At 34.1% G+C, this 7,079-nt stretch overlaps 1 protein-coding gene across 1 annotated transcript in view; it reads left to right on the forward strand.

Annotated features, from left to right (window-relative positions):
• The window catches only part of LOC117180398 (uncharacterized protein DDB_G0284459-like), a 201,729-nt gene that overhangs the window by 120,105 nt on the left and 74,545 nt on the right, over positions 1–7,079 (forward strand). The gene's annotated exons all lie outside the window — the stretch shown is intronic.

Raw genomic sequence — 7,079 nt, forward strand, 5'->3', positions numbered from 1 at the left:
TATAATACTATGCTATATTGAATATCAGTTGTTCTTCATAATTATTGGCAGTACGAGGAATGAATTTGTTTCCCAAATTTATATAATTTTAGTTCCTACAATACACTGAGCGGATGCTGGCGACTGTTTCATTATATATTTAGATAAAGAAGCAAACGGAACCCGCTTTATGATGCCTTTGTATTCTGGAGACAAAGGTTTTCTGCTACTGGTTAACGTTGAATAGTCCAAAGGAATGCTTTGTCGTGACTGGATGACGGAACCTGTTGAAAACTCAATTATATGCGTTCGTACGTGAGAATAGTGACAATTAACCAGTGCTTTAAATGGAGAACACTTTCTTTCAAAATTTCGTCGTTTTATCCTTTCCAAAAACACATGTTCTCTTCAAAAGAAAAGATAATTTTTACGTTGCAATTCACCAGTGAACTACAAACTAATTTTCAGATAGGATAGATAACTAATATTCAGAGTATTATTTTTCATCTAATACAACAATCTGTGCTCACATAAGCAGGTTGTGCTTTCACAAATCTACAAGTATTAAGAATAATAAAAAAATATATTCGCAAATACAGTGAATAAGAAACAGAGTACAAAGTTTTTACTTTTTTATGTTTGAGCCTACTTGAAATTGAAATCACTGGTGAAAAAATTTCCGTTACTTGGGTTTCGACGTTGAGGAATTTAATTGTCGCAGGGAGGATTGCATGGCATGTCTTTGCCAAGCAGCCCCGTTATCGGCAAACTATCGATTTTTCCCTCATTTTTTCACGTCTGTAAGCCATATGTCAACCATGTCGCGAATCTGCATTGTTTTACAGGCCAGCGAAGGGTTAAAGAGTTAATCAGAGGTTCTCAACTATGCCTTTCTCTATGCCTTGTCTTCTTTGTCATTAATTTTATTCGAAAAATTACACAGTAAAAATAAATACTTGAACTTATATTCGACTTAATTTCAGATTTGTCTTGAATTAAGGAAGTACCTGAATTTAAGTGTGCAAGGCTTCGTCGCCTAAAATAAAGGAACATACCTTTCCTGAATTTCAGGTTCGCACTACCTTGCATGACGTTACAGAACGCTTGCGCTACTATACAGCTCGTGGCCATTTATTCTAGTCGCATCATACTTGAATACTCCATGTCGAGTTGTTCACCCGAATAAAAATGCTTCGACTGGAGTTCGACTTGGTTATGTCTTGAGTTCGTCTCCAAGACATCGATGTCTGGCTGCGTCGCAAAACTAAGTCGAGACATAGGCCTTCGTCTTACTTTTATGGCCACGACAGGTAAAAAGGCGTTTACTTGTCTTAAGTCGAGCTTTGTCTTGGCTAAGACGAGGTTTACTTGACTCAAGACGAGGCTTGTCTTGGCTGAGATTGTCGAACCTTTTTTGGCTCATAAATGAGATTAAAATTCATGAATGAAAAATTTGTAATTATCAATTTAGGTATTTTTAATTTAAAAATTCAGAATCTCTGGGTCTGAGTGAGTATTGCCCTTAAAAATTGTATTGAAAAAAATAGAAATTGTAACCTTCTAGAAGGATCTCCTAAGCCGTTAAAAATGCGTAAAAACAAGCAATATTTTCGATATCATCATCAAACAAGTTTAATACAAAAAATCTGTCCGCATAGCGGACAGATAGTCATTGCGCGCGACGGTTCAATCTCGCGCTTCGCATTCGATAATGGGTTACCTCGCGCTTCGCGCTCGGATATTTATTCTTTGCATTTGGAATGCTTGAAAAAACGTTATAAAAAAATCTCTTTTAGATGGCTGTATTTATATGTGTCTTCATATTCTGAATTGTCTACTTAATTAACTATAGTCAAAGATTAAGTTTCTCAAAGCTCTGTAGGCTTCGACGTACACATTCTCATCGTGACACTCGCGCTGCGCGCTCGATTTCCGACAGACATTTGTAAAAATGTAAAAATTTTTGATTACGATGCTGCATTAACCAAAGAGTTAAATTTGTAACTTAAAAAGATTCACTTTCAATGTAAAATTTTGTGGTTGATATTTCAACAAACCAGATTTTAAATTAAAATAAAAAACTCGAGATTATTTATGTTAAACAAAAAAGTTGATTTACAACCAATCAAATCTATTTTCAACAAAATAGTTAAAATTTCAGTTAAAAGAATTAATTTCCAAAATATACACCAATTTTTGGTCGCCGAATTTTCGACTTAAATTAAGTACTGTTTCTTGCTATGTAGTTTAATTATTTCAATTAATTTTAATCGAAAATGGTTTACTGATAATAAGAATGGATTCTTGACATTTCCAAAAATCTCAAATCTATAACAAACGAATAATTTACTCATTTATTATAATCGTTAATGGGTAATGTGGCCTTTCGTAATATTTTCAGGGTTTTAAAACTTAAACTTGTTTCCAAACAAACTTGTTTTTATTTATTCAGAAATGCAGCTTTCTAAGTGAATCTGGGAGATTGGGATGCATAAAAAATGCATCTACTGCTCGACTATTCTTTAAAAAAGCGATAATATTAGAGTGCTCATTACAGAGCAGTGAAAAGTCGATGTTCCCTGCAGTTGTCCTAGTATAATGCAACAAGAAAACCCGCATAAAGTTCCTCTTTGTTTCACGGTTGCCTGCAGGTCGCTTATATGTACAGTCGACCACATTAATGCAACTCTTGTGAGACAGTTAAATAACTCACAATTATGCCATTATAATTCACAATTTCTAATTATAATGTTCTCCAACGAATAATCTTAGATTCTATAATTATTTTATGTAAGTATGATTTTTCACATGTGTATCATAATAGATTTAATTTAAAGTTTTCTATTCTATTCGCATTAATATATAATTAATTATTGAAGAACGTTTTACAAAATCATAAAGTCATTCTTCTAATCTCTAGTATGTAAATTCTTCCTACTTCTTGACTTACACAAGAGCGCCCATATAAGAAAAGTTTCGGGGTTCGCCTAGTACTGGCGTTGTGAATAAATCAGTTTGTGGAAACGTAAACAGCCTATAGAAACTGGTTTTGACGAACTGTTGAACACTGCCTGTGTCTTGAGAAACTGCATAGGCCAGCAGTTTTAGGAAGGACTAAATCAGTCGATCTTATATTGGTGCTCTTGAGTAGAAAACTTTAACTTTATTTTCTAAAGTTGTATGTAAAAACTTGCTGAATTAAAATACAAAATAAGCATTGTTTGTTGTTGACAGGGGTCTGCCCTAACTACACAAAGTGTCGCAAAGGAGGGGGTTTCCAAAAATGGTTCAATACGTCTGAAAATGTCTAAAGAAATAATTTATACTCCTTATTCATTATTTGATTAATGATTATATAAAATTAAATTTTATATGTCGTATTTAAAAATTGGAGGAACGTAGCTTCAGTGTCACATGACTTTTTGAGGAGCAAGGGGGCACCATATTTGCTCAAGAGGGAGGGGTCAGTCAAAAATCGTTAAAAATAGCTACGCTTAATATGTGAATTTATGGATGCTTCCTAATTGAACACATTCTGAATTTAATGTCGAAAACTGTGGATATGTCGATATCCACTCTATGAAAACTACTTGCGTATCGCATCTGCTAAAAGCTAAATGGTCGACGGTTGCGTAAATTGAATCGCTCTAAAGGTCTAACGACTGAAAATCATAAACCTACAACTTTTCACGTGTCGGTTCTCAAAGCAAATTGTTTCTTAGTTTCTTTACCTTTCTAAGATAAAATTATTGTTTCATTAATTTGCATTAGGTTTAAGCATAATTTATATAGGAGGATGATTGATTTTGCTGTTGTGAATCTGATATAAGCTACGCAATTTTCTTAAATTCAATTTTTTGTTTCTATGAAGAACACCTTTTTTCAAAAAGCAGTAGAAAATTGTTCAAATATTTATAAATTAAAAAAACAACACTAATTTTCTCCACGGTTCTACCTGAAATGATTGTGAAGGAGCAAAAAGTTTGATAACATTTTTTCTCCCGTAGATCACTAGTAATCAGATATATTCAAGTCTAAATTTAAGATAATTCAGAAGTTTCTACAAAAATTGGAAATCAAGCTTAAAAAATTATACAATTTTACAAACAAAATTGATTTAAGGCTTTAAAACAACAATTTCTTCAATTTCAAGTACTTAAAACGTAATTTTTTTAAACCCGACCTTCGAAATTGATGTTTTCGAAAATTTCCATATTTAAGATAGCATTCTGAAATTCGGAATTTTTAAATGCTCTTATTTAGAATTTTTTAATTGTGAAAACTTTGAATTTAAAAATATATAGCTTTGAGTGTCTAAGAGTTAACAAATTTCCGAACTACTGATTCATCGGAATGCGGAGAAATAATATTTCCGCACCGTTACGTATGCGTACTTTAAGCAACAATATTTACAGTACCGTTGCGTTGCGTTCTTCAAACAAAAAGTACTTTTTGGCCGAACCCCCTTGAAAACGCGCCATTGCATGGACGTGAAGTAGGCGTAATGTGGCCGCTGCCAGTCAAGTGACGTTCGCACCTGCGCACTCTGCCGCTTGTCCGACATGAAACTTTACGCCCGCTGCATGAATATTTACACCCTAAAACATACAATTTTACGCCCGCTATACATACACTGCACAACGCATGTGATCATCAAAATTATATTCAGCTTTAAGGACATTGCATCGCTGGACGCCATAGTCTCCCTTCTGTTAAGTGCGTTATTTCTTCCTTTCACTTTTAATATAAAATTGTAAAAAACACCAAACATCATTTCTCTGCTTCACATGCTTGTTTTCAAGGTATCAAGTATCGTGTGTATCAAGAGGGTACGCCTATTTTGCCACTTGTGACTGCTGTCCTCGCTTCGCTCGGGCACTGGGACAGGTGTGGAAAGTTTAGTTTTGGACGCTGAAGCATTGGAATATGGATGTGCCCTGCTATTTTAAGTTGTTCCATTTCATATACTTTACTTTTTTCTTCAGTTTACAATCTCGAATAACGTCCCCTTGCACGATATCGCAGAATTCTTAGTTAGCCGAAGTTAGCGAGTTTAGACTGAAGAGGCCAGAATTATTCTTCATGGCCCCGAACAACGGTAGAAACAAAAAGATGCCCTGGACATTGCATCTGCAGCAGCTACTCTGTTTTTTGGAGCTTGAATCGATGATGCAGTGTAGAGGAGAAAAATGTTGCACACTTTTTCCGTGGTTAAAACTGTAAACGTCTTTTTCTCAAAACCACATTTTTGAAATCGGTGAACGGTCTTTCTCAAAGACTATTTCAACGATCTTCATCTAATTTGGTATACAGTTTTCACAGATATCTTATATCGCAAGAATGAAACGAGCTTGTCGATCTATTTTTTGTTGTTGCTGCGATTTTACAGATACAAAATGGCGGATGTTTTAGGCCAAAAATCGACTTTTTCAGTTTTTTGATCGCTAAATCCAGAAAAAAATTAGAGTGCAAAAGGATCGTTGCATCATAGGCAATCATTTAATTTATGGACATATATTTGCTTTTTTGATTTCTGATTATCCGTTGACGAGTTTTCCCGTTCACCGCAGAGCATCCTTTTTCGAAGGCGTACCCGAAAATCTCTTGACAACGGCTCAATTTTTTATATTTTCAGACACAAATTTTACAGCATATTCTTGAAATGTCACTTAAAAATTTTAAAAAGTACCTAAATGAATAACGTTTACCGTTGCTTCAGGAAAAATCGCTAATAAAACGCTTTTTTCTACCCTCCGGAACGTACACCCCCCCCCCCCCAGAACTAAAATTTTAAAAATATTTCAAAAATACATAAGTCATACTCCATAAGAAGGCCTTACTTTGGAGTTTAATAAGAATTCGAATTTTTTAGATATTGGAATGTTTTTCACCATGAAAGAGCAAATAAAAAAACTATCGATTAGTGTTTTCAATGAGGTTGGCAATAAACAGAATATAAAACAGTAAAAACCCGTAAATAATAATAAATATTATTATAATTAGTAATAATATATTTTAATATTAATAATAATATTATTATTACTAATTAGTGTAGTTATAAGATTTTGAAAATGACTGGATATTCTTAAATGCTTTTTACTTTAGCGTTTATAAAAAAACATCACAGAAACAAAGTACTTTAATATAAGTACTTTAATCAATTATTATACAAAAATTGTTATTAATCAATTAAAAACAAGACCATCGGGACTCCAGTCTTACAGTGCTCAAATTTGTGACAATAGCTCTTAAAGCAACTCTTCATATTTAAATCTTTTGCTGCAGCCCAGGGGGAAAAGTCGGATATTAGCCAGAGTTCACAAGCGGCGCGGTACCACGCCAGTTGTAATTCAGAATAAATACCAGTACTGTCTGTTAGTACTGTGCAAACTATCGGCATAGTACTGGTTTACTACCGGCTCTGTACTGACTGTCATTACTGGTAGAATACCGATACAGGAATTCCGCCAACGGTTGGCGCCATACTGGTTCACAACTGGCCAAGTACTGATCGTCACCTTTGGTGAAATACCGGCACAGAAGTTCCACCAATTGTTGGCCTGATACTGGTAATCTACTCACGCAGTACTGATACATATTACGGGTAATATACTGACACAAGAATTCAACCAATGGTTGGCATTATACTGATTTACAATTGGCCCCGTACTGACCTTTTTTACTGGTGTAATATCGGCACGGGTGTTCCGCCAACGGTTGGCGTGATACTGATATACTACTTTTGTAGTTCTAATACGTATTACTGGTAAAATACTAAAAAAAGAGTTCAAAGAACGGTTGGCATTATACTGGTTTACAACTGGCCAAGTACTTGTAAAATAATTTGATGAAACAAATCAATGCTTTCTTCGACCGTTGATATTTGTTGATTTCAAATCGTAGATTTCAAATTATTTATGTCTTACGGTCCGTCCTAACCTACGCCAATTTTGTTTTCTCGTACAATTTTAAAAAATGTAGTTGTAATCGATTGAAGCCTCGAAAAAATTTTTTGAGACTTCAAAAAATGACTAAATTTTAATTAATTTTCTTAAAACTATTGACTGAAATGTTCCTTTTTTTTACTGAAAATTGATCTG

Source organism: Belonocnema kinseyi, chromosome 9, assembly GCF_010883055.1.
Source record: "Belonocnema kinseyi isolate 2016_QV_RU_SX_M_011 chromosome 9, B_treatae_v1, whole genome shotgun sequence".
In the NCBI taxonomy this organism is placed as follows: Eukaryota; Metazoa; Arthropoda; class Insecta; order Hymenoptera; family Cynipidae; genus Belonocnema; species Belonocnema kinseyi.